Source organism: Kogia breviceps, chromosome 4, assembly GCF_026419965.1.
Source record: "Kogia breviceps isolate mKogBre1 chromosome 4, mKogBre1 haplotype 1, whole genome shotgun sequence".
Taxonomy (NCBI): Eukaryota; Metazoa; Chordata; class Mammalia; order Artiodactyla; family Physeteridae; genus Kogia; species Kogia breviceps.
In genome coordinates, this window is record NC_081313.1 from 58,755,092 (window position 1) to 58,773,296 (window position 18,205).

An 18,205-nucleotide genomic window follows, 5' to 3' on the forward strand; every position below is an offset into this window, starting at 1 on the left:
CATGTGGGATCTTCCCGGACCGGGGCTCAAACCTGTGTCCCCTGCACTGGCAGGAGGATTCTTAACCACTGCGCCACCAGGGAAGCCCTCCCATGATTTTACTTTTAACCTATTTGTTTTTATACTGTAAGTAGGTTTCTTATAGACAGCATATAGATGGGTTGTTTTATAAGATTTAAAGATTCTTTTGATGGCATGACAACACAGTGACACTCAGATAGCCGAGAGGCATAACTCTGTTACTTACAGGTCCAAAGGAGAGCAGACTGCCAGTCAGTGCCACACAAGGATCTGCACCAGGGGTAACAGCAAGCTGGAGCTGTAGAAGACAGTTTACGTATGATAAGTTGCATGGGGTTAGCTAGGGTTTTCAGGTTCCTGGTGGATTGGCTACTTGAAATAATTTCAAGGGCTCTGGGGCACAGGGGCTGTCCCAAGTTGTCTGGTGTCTGGCTGCTGGTCAATTAGAGCTGGCGTATGGTGTCCATACGGGAGTGTGAAAGCCCCTAAAAAGGAAGTGATTGGGGTGTGGATTTTATCAGCTGCTCAAGAAGGGGAGCTGACTGGCCTCTAGCCAGGGTCTCAAGATTGGGCCAAGACAGCATTAAAAAAAAAAAAAGCTATATGACATGGATTTTTCTTCCTCTCCCCACAATCAAGTGTGATAATGTCTACATTTAATTGGAGTGTTTAGCTAATTTTCATGCAATTTGATTATTATTATGATTTGGTTTAAATCTATTATCTTGTCATTTGTTTTCTTTTTTTTTTTTTAAAGATTTTTTGATGTGGACCATTTTAAAATTCTTTATTGAATTTGTTACAATAATGCTTCTGTTTTTATGTTTTGGTTTTTTGGCCACCAGGCATGTGGGATCTTAGCTCCTGACCAGGGATTGAACCTGCACCCCCGGCATTGCAAGGCAAAGTCTTAACCACTGGACCTCCAGGGAAGTCCCTTGTCATTTGTTTTCTACATTGTTATTTGTTCCCTTTTCCCTCTTTTCCTGCCTCCTTTTAAGTTAATTTACTATGTTCTATGATTCCATTTAATCTCCAACATTGGTTTAATAGATATACCTCGGGCTTCCCTGGTGGCTCAGTGGTTGCGAATCCGCCTGCCGATGCAGGGGACGCGGGTTCGTGCCCTGGTCCGGGAAGATCCCACATGCCGCGGAGCAGCTGGGCCCGTGAGCCATGGCCGCTGAGCCTGTGCGTGTGGAGCCTGTGCTCCGCAACGGGAGAGCCCACAACGGTGAGAGGTCCGTGTACCACACCAAAAAAAAAAAAAAAAAAAGATATACCTCTTTGTTGTTTTTAATTTTTATTTATTTATTATTTTTGGCTGTGTTGGGTCTTCGTTTCTGTGCAAGGGCTTTCTCTAGTTGCAGCAAGTGGGGGCCACTCTTCATCGCAGTGCGCGGGCCTCTCACTGTCGCGGCCTCTCATTGCGGAGTACAGGCTCCAGACGCGCAGGCTCAGTAGCTGTGGCTCACGGGTCCAGTTGCGCTGCGGCATGTGGGATCTTCCCAGACCAGGGCTCAAACCTGTGTCCCATTCATTGGCAGGCAGATTCTCAACCACTGCGCCACGAGGGAAGCCCTTTAATTTATAAATATTTGCCCTAGGGTTTACAGTTTATGTCTTTAACCTATCACAGCCTCCATTCAAATAAAAGTATATTTTAAGAAACTTAAAACAGAATACTTCCATTCTCCAGAAAACCACCCATTCTTTATGCTACTGTCATAGATTCTACTTTAATGATGTTTTAAACCCCACAATGTTTCAATTTTTAGAAATTTAAATAATTATCTTTTAAAGAAAAATTTTAAATAAGGAAACCATGTCTTCTATAATTATCTATGTATTTACAGTTTCCAGCATTCTTCATTCTTTTGTGTAAATCCAAATTTTCATTTGGTGTCAGTTTACTTCTACTTGAAGATCTTCCTTTAACATTCTTTTTTTTTTTTTTTTTTTGGTGGTACGCGGGCCTCTCACTGTTGTGGCCTCTCCTATTGCAGGGCACAGGCTCCGGACGCGCAGACTCAGTGGCCATGGCTCACGGGCCCAGCTGCTCCGCGGCATATGGGATCTTCCCGGACCGGGGCACGAACCCGTGTCCCCTGCATCGGCAGGCGGATTCTCAACCACTGCCCCACCAGGGAAGCCCAACATTCTTTTTTATTGCAGGTCTGCTGGCAATGAATTCTCTCAGCTTTTGGTTGTTTGAAAAGCCTTTATTTTAAAAAGGTATTTCTGATAGATGTAAAATTCTAGGTTGAACTTTTCTTTCTTTCAGTGTGGCTTGTGCAGTTTCTAATGAGAATTCTGCTTTAAATTTTATCGTCATTCTGTGTGTACAGTTTGCTTTTTTCCTCTGGCTGCTTTGAAGATTCTCTCTTTTTTATTGGTTTTTGGCAATTTGATTATGATTTTCTTTGTTTCTTTTACTTAGATTTCATTGAGATTCTTGGATCAGTGTGTTTATAGTTTTAATCAAATCTGAAACTTTTTGGACTATTCTTTCCTCAAATATTTCTCTTGTAACCCTTTCCCCCATTGTATGTATGTTAGCTTGATATTGTCCCATGGTTCACTGAGGCTCTGTTCAATGTTTTCTTTTTTTTTTTTTCTACTCTGTGTTTCAATTTGGGTTATTTCGATTGCTACATCCTCAAGTTCGTTGATCTTTTCTTTTGCAGTATCTAATCAGTTAATCCCAACAAGTATATTTTTTATTTCAGATATTTTTCATCTCTAAAAAACTCCTGCTGACCTTTATATATCTTTCATTTCTCTTCCCATCAGGTCCAGATTTTCTGTTATATCCTTGAGCATATGGAATGTATTTATAACAACTGTTTTAATGTAATTGCTATTCATTCAATCACCTCTATCATTTCTTAGTCTGTTTTTAATAACTGATTTTTCTTCTAGCTAAGGGCCCCATTTTCCTGCTCCTTCATATGGCTAGTCATTTTTGACAGGATGCCAAACATTGTGAATTTTTACATCACCAAGTGCTGGTTTTATTTTCTTTCAAAGCATGTTGAACTTTTTCTGGTAGGCAGTTTAAGTTATTTGTGGATTAGTTTGATCCCTTTGAAATTTGTTTTTTCGCTCTTTTAAGGGAGTTCTAGAGTAACCATTATCCTAAAGCCAATTTAGCCCCACTTTTAAGTCAAGGTCCTTTTGGGATTGCTACTGAAAGCTCCAGGTAGGTATTCAATGAGACTTCTCCACTCTGGTGGGTACTTGAAAGGATTTCAGCCCTGTGAGATCTGAGATTTATCTCATAGTTCTATTTCAATTATTCTTTCCCATTGTTGTCCAGTGGAATTTCACCATATGCATAAGCAGATTGGTGCTCAGCCTATCAAGAGAGACCCTATGCAGATTTCTGGATGTCTGTATAATTCCTGCCTTTTAAGTACTCTGCCTGAAAATTTTAGCCACCTTGACCTCTCCAGACTCCAGTCTCTGTTTAGGTTTCTCCCTCCTGTCCCACAGTCTGGGCATTGTCTCCAGGCAGAAAACCAAGATGGTAGTGAGGCTTACCCCACTTGTTCCCCTTTCCACAGCGATCACGTTTCTGTGCTGCCTGTTGTCCAATGCCTGAAAGCAGTTTTTTCCTATTTTTTTTTCCAGTTTTCTAATTGTTTTGGTGGGAAGGTACTTCTGGATCATCTTCCTTTATTATTCCTTCTTATCAAAAGATAAGAACTATGGACTTCCCTGGTGGCGCAGTGGTTGAGAGTCCACCTGCCGATGCAGGGGACACGGGTTCGTGCCCCGGGCCGGGAGAATCCCACGTTCCACCCAGCGGCTGGGCCCGTGAGCCATGGCCACCGAGCCTGCGCGTCTGGAGCCTGTGCTCCGCAACGGGAGAGGCCACAACAGTGAAAGGCCCGCGTACCAGAAAAAAAAAAGATAAGAACTAGTAGTTGCCTCACTCTTAAGTTTGAGTTTCCAGCAATGGATTACCAGATTGAGGGAACCTCCACTATGAAACAGAGACTAAAACAAAGGGAGAAAAGGAACCAAAGAAAGCACACAATGCAGGGAACAGAAGAAAACGTTTAAAAATTTATAATTAAAACCCTCAAAGGGATCTGAGAAGATACTCCATTGCTGAAACCACAGAATGACATAAAATCTTTTTTTAATTCAGAGAATAAGGTTTTTATTTTTTTATTTTTATAAGGAGTTGATTTCTTTTCTTTCTTTCTTTCTTTCTTTTTGGCTGCATTGGGTCTTCGATGCTGTGCACAGGCTTTCTCTAGTTGCGGCATGTGGGGGCTGCTCTTCGTTGCGTGGGCTCTGGGTGTGAGGGCTTCAGTAATTGTGGCACATGGGCTTAGCAGTTGTGGCTTGCAGGCTCTAGAGCGCAGGCTCAGTAGTTGTGGCGCACGGGCTTAGTTGCTCTGCTGCATGTGGGATCTTCCCAGACCACGGCTCGAACCCATGTCCCCTGCATTGGCAGGTGGATTCTTAACCACTGTGCCACCCGGGAAGCCCGAGAATAAGGTTTTTAGAATTAAAAACATGCTAGCAGAAATAAGAATGTCACTAGAAGGTGACAAGTATTGTATCAAAAATAGAATAGAGGAAATGTTTCAGACAGCTGAACAAAAAGACAAGGAGATAGAAAATATAAGAGACAAAACTGTTACAATATTGATCAAGAGAGCCCAAATTTTCAATCAAGAGGACCTCCAGAAAAAGAATTTTTAAAAAAAGGACAGGAAATTATGAAAAAGGAAAGGAAAATTTCCCAAACTGAGGCGTATGGACCTCTAGATTTAAAAGGACCACTAACTGCCCAGTTCAATGAATTAAAAAAAGATCCACACCAATGTAAATTGTGACAAAATTTCAGGACACCTGAGCGAAAGAGAAGCCCTCAAAAGCATACAAAAGATCAGGAATTAGAATGGCACAGAGACACAGGAATTTAGAGGACAATGGGCAAATGCCTACAGCTTTTGAGAGGACAGGATTGTCACCTGGAATTTCATACCCTGACAAACTACCAGTCACACATGAGAGTATAATGAAGACTTTTTCAAACAGGCAAAGCAACAAAAATTTTATCTTCTATTCATTCTTTCTCATGAAGCAACAGAAGGATGTGCTCCATCAACTCAGAGTGAAAACACACAGGGTCTAGAAAATGGGAAACTCAAACAGGAGACTGTAGGAAGCCGCCAAACAATGCGGAACGGAAGCTGCAGGGTTACAGTTTTTACAGAAGCCGAGAGATCAGTCAGTGCAGGTCACAGAGTAGGACAACTCCAAGGGATGGTTTAAAAAAAAGGGGGGGACCCGTTATTTACTTGATATGACTGTCCTGCAAAGAGCATGATTTAGCCTGCTATTTAGAATTATGAAGGCAAATATGAAAAAATACAATGAGAACATTTGAAAACTGTTCTTCTGGGTAGTGGGAATTGGAGATCAGGAGGACCTTGGGGAGGTGACTATTATTTTTGTTTTAATCCTGTATTTCTATTTGATTTTTGAAATTGTATTCATGTAATTACTTCAATACAGCCAAAAAAAAAAAAAATGTAAAAGGTAAGAGGCCTAGAAATTGAAGTTCACAAATACCAAACGTACTCCTGGCTCAAATTCTTCCCTGATACGCTAAGAGATGTGAGTGTGATTGCTGTGTGAGGTCAGAGCGTAGGGCTCGGACTCCGAGGGGTCACCTCAGGTCCAGAGCCAGCCCTGCAGGTCTGGACCTAATGTAAAGGGATGCTAGATCCCTTGAAAACTGGTGTACTGTGTGAATTTATGAGAGACTGTGGCAGAAGCCCAGTTTAGTAGTTTACAGTGAGAAATACAACTGTCCAGGATGTTTGGAAATCCATGTAGGAAGTCTGCACATCCTCTTTCTTTAATAGAGAAACATACTCCAGAAGTCCAATTACATTCAGAACGTTGCTTGATAAAGAGGGACTCAAAGTGAAGGGCATTACACAGTCCTCAGAAATATTTCAGTAAGATCACGATAGCCTGGTAAGTCACGCTGCTCCTTTAATAGCTACCGAAGATCAGCGAACTTTTTCTGTAGAGGGCCAGATATTCAATGTTTTCAGCTTTGCAGACCATCTCTGCTGCAAACAGTTAACACGACGGTTACAGAGAGGCCACAGATGGCACGTAAACAACAGCGTGGCTGTGGCCCAACTTTATCTGGATCCATGCAGACGAGAGCTTGGTTAGCACTGCCTGTCAGACCTCTGTCCCCTGACAGTCTGAGAGACTTACAAATTCTTTTTCTTTATTTTTTACTTTTATTTGCATTTATTTTTTGCGGCATTTATTCCTGGGCCATAAGGTTTAGTTTCTTCAGGGATATCTTTTTCTTCTGGGCAACCTCCTCTTCTGGTTTAGTAACAATCTGTTCTTTTTCAGTAAGGATCATCTCAGTGTGGCAGGGAGAGCTCATGTATGGGTTGATCCGACCACGGGCTCTGGAAGTCCTGTGCAGCATTTTGGGGGCTTTATTCACCTGGATGTGCTCAATGACCAGAGAATCTACATCTAAGCCCTTAAGTTCATCATTACTCTGCATTTTTGAGCATGTGCAGTAAAAATTCAGCACTCTTTTTGGGCCACTGACCCCTACGTCCAGCCCCAGTGTTTGGCCTGGGCACACCTACCAACCCCACCATTGTAAGGACGGAATGGCACGAGTTGCTTCTTTAAAGTGACATCCTTCACATACTTGGTGGCTTTTCAGATATGCACACCCTTAATGGCCTGGGCAGTTTCACGAGTGTTCTTAAAGTGAACATGAAGATTTGAACCTCTTGACTTGCATGATTTTGTGGGGTTTTCTGGGTCAAGTGAATAGCGAACCATTTTTAGAGGTAACCTCAGGGCACTTACCGGAAAAAGGAGACTTACAAATTCTTATTCTCTGACTCTTTCTTTAACTTTCTTCATTTCAATAATCTCATAATGTCTTTAACCTCTAAGACTAGAGAAAAATTGATCTAGTTTTAGTTCTAAATGATAGCATCTGGGTTAGGTAAAGGAAACATCTTAAGGTCAATAGTGGATCAGCCTCCATATCAGCTTGCATCAAAGTTATTTGGGGGACTTTTTTCACAGAGGCAATGGGGCATACCAGTGAGAATGTAAGTTCTCCTGTCTTTCAATTAGCAATAATCGCGCCTCGGATAAACCTCATTGGCTACGATACTGCCACTGCGCAAAGCTTCTCCTGTCTTTCAGAGAGCAGAAATCCCTTCCTTCCTCTCTTCCCTCCACCTCCCCTCCCTTGTTTTAAGCCTCTATAGTTTTGGTCACCATTGCTAGACTTCTCTTTACCTACATGGTATACAGATCTTTTTGACATACATCATTATAAGCATCGTGTGATATGCAGCTTTCCTCTGAAATGTGTTTGCAGTGTTTGTCCTCATTGGGAGAAAAGGCTGCCAGTATCAAGTGTGAACCAGTGTTGAGATGAGTTGTACAACTGGTGAGCTGCATTCACAGTCATTTAGGCTCCTTCTGGAGGGAAAGCACACAGCACACACTGAAGGGTGTCTGGGCCAACCCTTGCTAAGATGCTTCCTAGACCCTGCTTCAACCTCATGAGAGGGCATGATGCTATAACTAAAATGATAAAGTACTTTCCTTAACCCCTCAGAGTTACTGAGAGCCCATAACCCAATGCCAGACACATTTTCAGAGGAATGGCAGAGGGCCAGATAATTCCAGAATGGTAATTGCTCACTTGTCCTATAACCCCCAGTATTAATTCCACAAACCAGCTTGCTTGGGGTTTTATCCTGCGATTACCCAGGATATGTTTTTGAAGCACTTACTCCCTTTTAGAAATTCATGTCTTATTGATCCAGAGCACTGGCTTCTCACGGATCTCCAGGCCCAATAAGAGTTATAAATTTGAAGGAGATTTCGGCCATTCATGTACTCATTAACAGGCCAGCTGCTCTGGAAAAATAAAATTTCATCATTTAGGAAATATTTTACACCCTCTGTGTGCCAGGCACCGTTCTAACTGGTAGGAACTTCGCTGTTAACAAAACAAAAATCTGTGCCTCACTCTAGTAAAACTTAAGTTCTATGTGGTGCAGAGTGAGGGAACATACAAAATAAACAAGTCAGGTGGTGATGAGAGCTATTAACAAAAATAAAGTAGGACAAAAGGATAGACATCTAGGGACTTCCCTGGTGGTCCAGTGGTTAATAATCCTCCTTCCAGTGCAGGGGATGCAGGTTTGATCCCTAGTCAGGGGATCTTGGAACTTTTCTGTTCCAAGTCCAAGGGATTAATGGATGCCAAATAGACAAATACAGAATCTGAGAACTAAGATCCCACATGCCCATGCACCACAACTAGAGAGAAGCCTGCAGTGAAGAGCCCGTGCGCCCTAACGACGACCCGGTGCAGCCAAAAAAAAAAAAAAGGAGGGGTTGGACTTCCCTGGTGGCGCAGTGGTTAAGAATCCGCCTGCCAATGCAGGGGACATGGGTTGGAGCCCTGGTCCGGGAAGATCCCACATGCCACGGAGCAACTAAGCCTGTGCACCACAATTGCTGAGCCTGTGTGCCACAACTACTGAAGCCCACGTGCCTAGAGCCCGTGCTCCACAACAAAGAGAAGCCACTGCAATGAGAAGCCCATGCACTGCAACAAAGAATAGCCCCCACTCACCACAACTGGAGATAGCCCGCGTGCAGCAATGAAGACCCAACACAGCCAAAAATAAATAAATAAATTAATTAAAAAGACAAAAAACAAAACAAAGAACAGGATAGACAGCTAGAGTTGGGAGGGGTCGGCATGCTAGTTAGATGCGTGCTCAGGGAAGCCTTGCTTGGATGTCGTGATGTCTGAGCAGAGACTTCAATGTAGTGAGAGAGGAGCCATGTGGACACAGGGGAAGAGGGCTCCTGGCAGAGGAAACAGTGACTGTAAAAGGCCCCAAGGGCTGATCAGTCTGTCTCAGTTGTACACATGGGATTTCAATTTATGTAGGTGACCGACTGATGACGTGGAAATGCTAATGCCATTGAAAGAAAAATGTATTGCTTACAGTTCCTGGGGGCATGGTGCATGCCGTGCCACACAGGGCCACTTCGGGAGGAACCGGGTTCGGTCACAAGGCAGAAGTGGAGTGAGGGGAAAGCCTCCCTGCCAGATCCTTGAATGGGGTTTCCACAGCAAAGGCAGAGGAAGCAGCAGAGGCATGGTTAGTATGAATAATGTAGGAGGGCTCTGGCTATAGAGGTGGGCACTGCCCTGGGGTGATTTAGGGCAGAGGAAACATCGGCTTGGTGTGTGAGAGTTAGACAAGGAAGTGGTTCAGAGCGTGGGCTCCGGATCACAGCGAAGGGTAAGCAACTTTGAGCCTTAGTTTGGTGCTGTGATTAATGGATGCCAAATAGACAAATACAGAATCTGAGAAGACACAGAACATTATCATGTAGGGTCTTGCAGATCATGTTCAAATTCCTACAGTGGGAAAGATAGATGCATCTGGGAGAGTCAGGAGTCCTTCCAATCACTAGTGACCTGTGTGAGAGTGACAAAGGTGAGTGCCAACTGCTTATACTCAGTTTTTAAGATTCTTACTACCTCCTGACTTACTTTAGGCTCTATCCCTACGCTCATTTGTACAGCCGCTTACAAGTTTTAGCTAACCATTCTTGGTATTATTTAGCACATTTTGCTTTTTCTTTCTGTTTTTTTTTTTTTTTTCTGTTCCAAGTCCTATTTTTGTTTCTGTTCCAAGAAAAGTAACAGCAGAATTTGTACCCATGCACTTTCTAGAACACGACGGATGATGGTAAAGATGCCAGGGAGAGCCTATGCTTTGTGATTTGTCACTAAGCTTTCATTTCATGGAAGACTGTATCATGAGATTCACACTCACATACAAGGACAATTTAAAGTTCATTTGTGAACTTACAGATGCTTCTTAAAAAAATTAAAGACGTCTCTCAAAGCCTGGCTGTCTGACCAGCTTTGTCTTTTGTTCATTTGTTTTCACCACAATTAAAAACCACAGCAATTATTCAAATGCAAAGAACCGTAATGGCAAGAACTGAGGTTTGAGCCTTGGAAAATGAACATTTTGCTTCCCACTTGCTGCATGCTGGCTTATTTCATCTGCTGAGAGCAAAATGGCTAAATAATGTCTTCCTAGAGCTGCCTCAGTTCAGATGACAAAGAAACGTCAGTTGTAGATTCAGTCACAGAAAGCTCAGAATTTGGTTCATTTGGCAGGTATTGGTTGGGCAATTACTGTGTGCCTGGTACACACAGGACGTAGTGTTGAATGAAACAAACATGGTCCCTGGCCTCATGGAACTTAGGTCTAGTGGGGGAGACATTTAAAAAGGAAAAACAGGACTTCCCTTGTGGCGCAGTGGTTAAGAATCCGCCTGCCAATGCAGGGGACACGGGTTCAAGCCCTGGTCCCAGAAGATCCCACATGCCGTGGAGCAACAAAGCCCGTGTGCCACAACTACTGAACCTGCGCTCTAGAGCCTACAAGCCACAACTACTAAGCCCACGTGCCACAATTACTGAAGCCCGCGCGCCTAGAGCCCATGCACCGCAACAAAGAGCAACCCCTGCTCACCACAACTAGAGAAAGCCTGAGCACAGCAACGAAGACCCAATGCAGCCAAAAATTTAAAAAATCAAAAAAAAGGAAAAACACCTACCGACATTTATAACTATAAATTGTGATATGTGCCAGAAAGGCAAAGTAAAGAGAGGAATGTAATTTAGACTTGGAGGAGGTATCTAAGGAGGCCTCTTTGAAGAAATGTTAATTAGGCCCTTAAAAGATGAACAGGAATTTCCAGTTATCTATCACTGTATGATTAAACCATCCCAAACTCAGTGACTTAGAATACCATTTTATTATGCTCAGAAGTTCTATAGGTCAGGATTTCAAATAAGGCATGGTGATTGTGGCTTATGTCTGCTCTACAGTGTTTAGGGTCTGAGCCAGGAAAATGTGAGTGTCTGGCAGTAACTCAAACTGGGGGCTGGAATCATCTCTAGGCCACCTCATGCACATGGCTGGGGCTGTATTGGGCTGAATAGTGGTTCCCAAAGAGATATGTCAAGTCCTATTCCCCAGTACCTGTGAATTTGGCCTTATTTGGAAAAAGGGTCTTTGAAGATGTAATCACAGTTAAGGATCTTGAAATGCTATCATCCTGGGTTTAGGGTGGGCTCTAAAGCCAATAACTGTTGTCCTTTAAGAGAAAGGAGAGAATTGAGAAGAGGAGAAACATGGGGGCAAGTGATGTGGAGGTGGAGGCAGAGATTGGGCTGATGTGTCCACAAGCCAGGGAATGGCAAGGATTGTCAGATACCACCAGAAATTAGGGGACAGGAATGGAACAGATTCTCTCTTAGAGACTCAGAGCGTGGCAACACCTGCCGACACCTTGATTTCAGATTTCTGGCAGATTTCAGAACTGCAAGGGAGTGGATTTCTGTTGTTTTAAGCCCCCAAGTTGGTGGTAATTCATTATGGCAGCCACAGGAAACTAGTATGGTGCCTAGGCTGCAATGACACAAGGGATGAAGCAGCTACACGTGGCCTCTTTATGTGGCTTTGGCTTCTCATAGGATAGTGACTAGGTTCTGTGATGGAGCTTCCTGAAAGCAAGTGTCCTAGGACCATGACCTTAAAGAGACCAGGGCAGAAGCTGCAAGCTTTCTTCTTACCTAGCCTCAGAAGTCACATTAAAATCACTTCTATCATATAGTCACAAGCCCAACCAGATTCAAAGAGAGGGGATCTAGACCCCATCTCTCAGTTGGAGGTGTGTCAAAGAATCAGTGACCACGTTCTAAAACCACCTCAAGGAGTAAGTTATGTGTCCCAGGGAGTAGAGTGGTCGAGACCTGTATTGTCCATCCTGGCAGCTGCTAGTCACGTGTGGCTGTTTAAAACATAAATTAATCTAAAATTAAGTAAAATTAACTATTTATATTCTCAGACATACCAGCCACATTTCAAGTATTCGATACTTGTGGCTAGTGGTTATCATATGGGACAACACAGATAAGAACATTTCCATCATTCAGGAGGTGCTATTGGACAGCCCTGCCCTAGACTGAGAGAAGAGCATGGGTCAAGGCTCTGAGTTGGAAAATAAATTAGCTTATAAGCAAAATAGAAAAAAAGTAGGCTGTAAGGGCTAGGTCTGCTGCTGTGTGCCCACTGCACACGTAGCTCATAGTAGGTCCTCACAAGGTATATGTGTTATGAAGGAACACAGGCATAACGCTGCAGTATCCCCTGTGCCAGGCCAGAGAAGGGTGGTATGAGATTGGACAAGTAGACACGGGTCAGATCGCACTGGGGCCTTTCTGACCATTTAAAGGAGTCTATATTTTATTCTAAGTGAAATAGAACTTGCCCAATATATTGCTTTGTATTTTGAATATTTATGAGAGGCCTAAAAAGAAGCAGATTTAGTGTGGTTAGTTGGTATATTTGTTAGTAAAAGGTTCTGCTACAAGAGACAGAAATCCAAAAGTCACAAAGGCTTCACCAAATTAGAAATCTATTTTTCTCTTAGTTTACGTAAAGGTCGGGTGCTGTCGTTACTGGAGCTGCTCCAGGTATCTGCTCACAACCCCCTCGACCCTCACCTTTAGCAGGAGTGTCCTTGCTCAAAACCTGCCAACTCCCACCTTGGGCAGCAGTTAACATAAATCTTCAAGTTAAAGTGTCCAGAGATAAGAAGGGAAGCTACAGACAGGAAACCAGGTGGAACCAATTGGGACTAACATGGCAACGAATCTGACCTCTAACAGACCCCGAGTCTCATTACACCTTGATTTTACTACATTTGCATATTAAATGACATACCGACGAGCGACCATGAGCAGACATTAAGGACCGAAAAAGGATAAAAACGTGGTGGCAACCCACTCCCTTGGAAGAAGCCTTTCCCGGTAAACTAATTCATATGCTTACCCATCATTAGCCTCACTCCTCCTCCTCTTTAAAATTAAATCCCTCTCACCAGCGGGGTGAGAAGTTGATCTGAACTTAGTTCCCGTTTCTCCACTCTTTGGTCACTGAATAAAGCTTGTGCCGTGTTGATCTCAGCTTCCGTCGTTATTTGGCGGCTCGAACACGAAAGGAAAAAGAACTCTCCCCCCGCCAAGGCAGAGAGCTTCAGCTCTCGGGCTAGGGCCCGAGCAGGGTCCATAAGACTTAATTCGGTAACACTATGGTGACGCTTCAGTCATCAGGAACCCAGGCTATCGGTTGAGGCTTCCACCTCATTGTCTAAGATGTCTACTTTGATCCAGCTATTATGTCTGCTTTCCAGCCAGTAGACAAGAGAAAAGGGGAGATGGAGAGCCGCTGCCCCTCATATCCAGGGCGAGCTCACAGCCAGATCCTACTTGCTCAATTTTAAGGTTGTTTACTAATTCCAACATCTTTCTCAGAAAGATTTATTTCCTAGGAGCCACACCTTCTTTTCCCCTCTACTTGCTGGAAGTATAAGGGGACTTTTCTCTAGTCTTCACCCTGAGAATCTGATGCAGCTTCAGGAAATAAACAAAAGAGTAGAGGTCCCCTAGAAGTACCCCCATCTCCAGCCCCATTCCCACCCCCACCCTTGGAATTTTTAACTCTCAAGCTAGTCCACCCTGAGCCTCCAGCAATTTGTCACTTACATTGAAGTGTTCCCACTGGTACTGGCTCCAGCTGAGGACTTGTGCTCCTGGTAGGTTCTGATTCTCTGTATTCTCTTGTCTCTCCAATTTTCAGGGTGATGGTTGCCTTGTGACCTCAGTTTTCTAAGGGATGGAGGAAGAGTTGTTGATTTTCAGTTTGTTTAGCTTTTTTCCTTTTGAGATGAGGATTTGGGAAGTGGAAGGATTGGTAGGAGGAAAATAAAAGAGAGAGGAAACGCAAGTGACAGCAGGGAGAGGCAGGAAGCACAAGGAAGGAAGATGCTTACAAGCCAGGAGCCCCACCTTCCTGTGGCCGCCTCACTTCCTCCATCTGGCCAGGGATTCATGCAACTGACCACCCCTGCTGCTGCTTCAGCCTCCAAAGTAGTATTTTTCAACTCTGACTGTTCATGAGAATCAGCTGGGGAGCTTTTATAACTCCCTGCACCTAGGTCTCCCGTAATTAGAAGCACCTTAGGGGGTTTTAATGTGCAATTGGTTTTGAGAACCAGTGATCTAGATTCTTGCTACTCAAAGGGTGGTCCAACAGGATTGGCACCACCTGTTAGCTTATTAGAAAAGGCAGCATCTTGGGACCTACCCTAGACCTACTGAATCAGAATTTGCATTTTAACAAGATCCATGTGGGATTTGTATGCATGTTTGAGAAGAAATGACGAGGTGATCCTCCTATACCTCCACTTCTGGTTGTCCTCATGAAGCAGCCAGCTCCCTGCGAAGTGCTATGTGAACGAGGCATCCTGCTGATCGTATCACAGCAGTGGAGAAGTCCAAAGCAGCCAGTATCGATGGTGTGCCTGCTGTGATTCCCCAAGGCTAATATACTTGAAACGGAGAGAATTAGATCACCCAGCAGCAGGAGGGGCTCGGGCCCTTTAGTCTGAAACACCAATGCTGGGTTCATTAACTTCTGGGTCCATCAGAGTCAAATCGTTCTAATTGAATATGTTATAGTTGAAGCGTTGGGCTTAGCTTGGAGGCGGGAGTTGGAAGCAGGCAAAAGGGACTGAGCAGAAAAGCAAATAGAGCAGGAGGCCTAGAGGAATGACCACTGGGACAAGGAGGTGAGGGAAGGAAGACTAGAGGTCATCAGTTTCTGGGGGAGGAGGAGCTCAGCAGTGAGGCTGGTGGACTCAAACAGGAAAGCCTGGGAGTGGATGATAAGAGAGGGGAAATGCAACAGATGGTCCCACATCCCGACTCTACCTGAGCCACCTGGATGTAGTCCTTCAACCGCTTACTCCATAAGCTCTTGTTGCCTTCTTCCCTACAGGAGCTCAGTACTTTGTGGAATAAAATAATTATAGGCATGTGTCTGGCGCTTTACTGCTCACAAGGACTGGAGTGTAAAGTACAGGTAGGGTGCAGGGGCTAAGAGCTTAGACTTTGGAGCCATATGGCCTGAATTCCAACATCAGCTCTGCTACTTACTAGCTGATGATATTGGGCAAGTCAGCTGACTTCCTTGGGGGCGCTTCCTCATCTACAAAATAAGGGTGATAATGGCAACCAATCTTTTTTTTAAAAATTTTTTTTGGCGGTACGCGGGCCTCTCCCTGTTGTGGCCTCTCCCGTTGCGGAGCACAGGCTCCGGACGCGCAGGCTCAGCGGCCATGGCTCACGGGCCCAGCCGCTCCGCGGCATGTGGGATCTTCCCGGACCGGGGCACGAACCCGCGTCCCCTGCATCGGCAGGCGGACTCTCAACCACTGTGCCACCAGGGAAGCCCAGCCCACCATTTTGTGTCACCTCTGTAGGTTCCTTCAAGAGTGCTAAATGAGAGAACGCTTAAAAAGTTATTTTAACCAAATCACTGTGCAGACCTTGTTTGGATCCTGATTTTAAACAAACGTGGATACAAATATTTGATACAACTGGGAAATTTTGAAAATGGACTTAGTGTTAGATATTATGGAATTATTCTTAATTTTGTTAGGTATGATAATGGCGTGGAGGTTATGTCAAAAAAAAGATCCTTAGCAGTTAGATTATATTCATATCCAAGTATTAGATCAAGCCATTTAATATTGCCAATATTTGACCATATAGCTTAAATATGGACAAAACAGGCATTTGTCTGGCACCTTACTTTTTACCAGGACCAGTGCATAAAGCACAGGGGCTAAGTGAAATAATATAACGTCCGGGATTTTCTTTTGAAATATTTCTAAGGAAAAAACGGTGGAGAGCTAGACAGATGAAACAAAGATAGTCAAAATGTTAATAATTGTGAGGCTGGGTGATGGACTGTGGGAATTCATTATGGCAGACTCTCTACTTTTGTGTTTGTTTGCAACTTTCCATAATAAAATTATTTTAAAGTTTTGTTTGATGGCTTCTGTTTTGTTGTTGTTTGTTTGACGGTTTTCGACTGTGTATTAGTATTTTTGACTACAATGGAAAGAAACCCAGTTTAATCTTGCTTAAACAAAAGAAGGGATTTAACTGGGCTGGGATTTAACTGACCAGAGGGCAGCATAGAGCTGGTCTCAGGGAAGACTGGATTCACTGCCTTGAATACCTTGAGGACCCTCTTTGTCCTTCTCTATTTCTTCTCTATTGCTTTTGGCACATTAACTTCGTTGGCTGTACAAACTTGGCCAGGTGGTGGGGTGGAGAACTGCCCTTGAGGTATATCCTTGGGTTTTGGGATCAGAGAGGAACAAGAGGTTCTTATCCCTGGGCAGGAATTTGAAAAGTCCCAGGAGCCCCGATTGGCTTAGTTTAGGTCATGTGCCCACTCAGACCACTCACTGTGGCTGTGAGGGACTATAATTGGCCCACCCTGGGTCACCTGACCACCTGTGTAGCCAGGAGGGCTGTTTTCTGAAGACTTGGGAGGGATGGGTGGAGGCATTAGGGCTGAGCAGACAGAAACAGTAGCTACCTTTCTAAGGTTTCTGGTTATTTGCACTAGCTTTTAGATTACAATCTGCCTTTGATCACAGATCATGTCTTTTTCCTTTCCAGTGTCTGTCTCTCCCACCCCCAGTTTTTATTTTAAGGTTTATGGAGCTGGTTGCAAGGCTGGTTGAAAAAAATATCAGCAGTTTCCATCTCTTCCCCCGTTTCCCTTCCTCGGAGGAGACTAGTTTCAGTTCTCTGAACTGGTTCTTTAGCTTTACTTGCACGTTTCTGAATGACATCCTTATACTCCTACACTTGATGTTTCAGTCTTAGGCATTACCTATTGATCACCACCGTGGGAGATAATTTTGATATCTTTCACACACACCCACACTCCCCACCCCATGTGTTCACACTTTTTATCTCCCCAAGTTCCCAATAAATTACATCAGCATCATGTTGATTAGATCAATATTTAAATAGTACATGATTAACATTATATGATTATGACTATGAAAAGAGTACCTCCAGTTAAGCTACAGCTGTACCACTCATTGTTCTCCTTTGACTTCGCAATTTTTTCCCACAGACATTTTATTCAGTCCTTAATTCTCAATGGTCTAATTTGCTTCTAAATAAATACACTCAGATTTACGACGTATTCATTATATTCATCATCCTGAAGAAATCTCTAAAGCTTTCTGACCTACTCCGGTCTGAACTGGTTGCCATTTCCATTGGTGCCCACCTTTCATCCTAGGATGTCCCTTCACCATCATCCTAGGGATCCCTTTCACCTCTTTCCATATTGGATTCCATATTTCCTGCACAAGTAAGTGGTATTCTCAACAACAGTGAGTGAAACTACCTGTAAAACTGGATTAATAATAACCCTGAATAAAAAAATAATTAGTAGCCATTACAACAAAATTAAATAATGGGTGAATGATTGCAATGTCCTAGAAAAACATTGTTTAAGTTAGGGATCATGTTCTGCTGTTAGTAATAGAGAAGTGAGGTAACAGTAGCTTAAAGTACATGTCAGTTTTTTTCTCCCATAAAAAAATACTGGAGGTAGGTAGTTTTGGGTGGTTCAAGTGGCATATTTTTATTCTATCCTTGCCTTATAACTTACACCCTCATGGTTTTAAAATGGCTGCTGAAATTCCAGCTATTACAAACACATTCCAGGGAGTATGAAAAAGTAAGGGAGGTAGGGGGAAGGCAAGCTAGGTAACCCATCTTTCAAGTGTGTTTTCAGCTGCCCTGTGCAATGGCTTCTGCTTTTTCTCATTTGCCACCATTAGTTGAAAGTGACTACATATTAAAGTTCATTTAAAGATCAAAAAAGAGTAACTATGGTTCAGGCATCCAAAATGGAGCTGGATGGCCATTTTGGATGTGGTTTCAGACACTTTCCTACATCACTGAGAATTTGAATCTTCTCTGAATTATATCAAACTCAAGGACACCACCAACCATTTTAAAAACAGTATCTGGGCTTCCCTGGTGGCGTAGTGGTTGAGAATCCGCCTGCCGATGCAGGGGACGCGGGTTCGTGCCCCGGTCCGGGAAGATCCCACATGCTGCGGAGCGGCTGGGCCCGTGAGCCATGGCCGCTGA

General features: G+C 43.6%; 1 protein-coding gene and 2 pseudogenes across 3 annotated transcripts in view; all 3 read right to left on the reverse strand.

The window, feature by feature from the left end:
- The window catches only part of GCNT4 (glucosaminyl (N-acetyl) transferase 4), a 128,193-nt gene that overhangs the window by 78,437 nt on the left and 31,551 nt on the right, over positions 1-18,205 (reverse strand). For all 3 annotated transcript variants that reach the window (XR_010840168.1, XR_010840169.1, XR_010840170.1), the window contains exons 3-4: positions 13,715-13,837; positions 248-319 (exon numbers count right to left, since the gene is read on the reverse strand). The gene's annotated coding sequence lies outside the window, so the exon portion shown is untranslated. The remainder of the gene's footprint in view (positions 1-247; positions 320-13,714; positions 13,838-18,205) is intronic.
- LOC131756021 (large ribosomal subunit protein uL22-like) lies at positions 6,332-6,876 on the reverse strand (annotated as a pseudogene).
- LOC131756534 (U4 spliceosomal RNA) lies at positions 7,168-7,236 on the reverse strand (annotated as a pseudogene).